This window comes from Corvus brachyrhynchos, unplaced genomic scaffold, assembly GCF_000691975.1.
Source record: "Corvus brachyrhynchos isolate BGI_N302 unplaced genomic scaffold, ASM69197v1 scaffold315, whole genome shotgun sequence".
Classification (NCBI taxonomy): Eukaryota; Metazoa; Chordata; class Aves; order Passeriformes; family Corvidae; genus Corvus; species Corvus brachyrhynchos.
Genome location: NW_008237903.1, coordinates 39,623 through 40,521, shown reverse-complemented (window position 1 = coordinate 40,521; position 899 = coordinate 39,623).

Genomic DNA, 899 nt, shown 5'->3' with positions numbered 1-899 from the left:
TGGGGACAGAGCCCCTGTGCCTGCTGCTGCCCCACACTGAACAGGTCAGTGGAATGTTCTCCTTCCTCCCTGCCCCACCTTCCTCTCCTCCTGCAGCTGCTCTGTGCCTGCCACCCTCTCCCGCTGACCGCAGTGCCCTCCCCAGCTCCTCCCTGCTCTGCCCTGCTCTTCCATTCTGCATCTTGATACCAAAATGGGCCGGAATAAACTTTCTAACACAATGGGAAGCGTGAGGAAGCAGGAATTCTTTACCTGTGCAGGACACAGGAGGATCACTCCCTATTTCTGTAGGTGGTGAGACTTTATGGCAAGATTTTTATCCATTAGAAACACACAGTCATTCAAACATGTTTATTGTCTGATACATAAACATCACTTTCCTAGGACTCATTTCCATGCATCCACCTCCTCCTGGGAGTCCTTTCATGATCCTGAAGGTTCATCAGGAGGGCTCTCTGGTGCTCCTATTCACTGAGTGCTGCCATATTAAAGGTGATCTCGCCTTGAACTTTCCCTTTGGCCATGCACTGTTGCTTCTTGTGACAGAACTGCCCCAGAACCACTGCAGGCCTCCTGATCTGTTTCCCCACTGGCTCCAGCCTCATTTATTGCTCTGTGTGCACACATTTAAATCTTTCTATCTTTTGGATAGGTAGGTCTTTCAGCAACATCGGGAAACTGAAAATGTTTATTCTCTATGTTATTTATCAATCCATGTCCAAACAGCCCAACCCTCCCACCTCCCTCTCCCACCCCACCATTCCCACCGCCCTCCTCCCCTGCACATCTCACTTCTCTCCACCGAACCCTTCCCGCTGCAGGGAGCTGCTGAGGAGCTGCTTGGTCCATCCCTGGATTCTCCAAGCACTGACTGCCCATCCACTCTGACAACAGCCGGG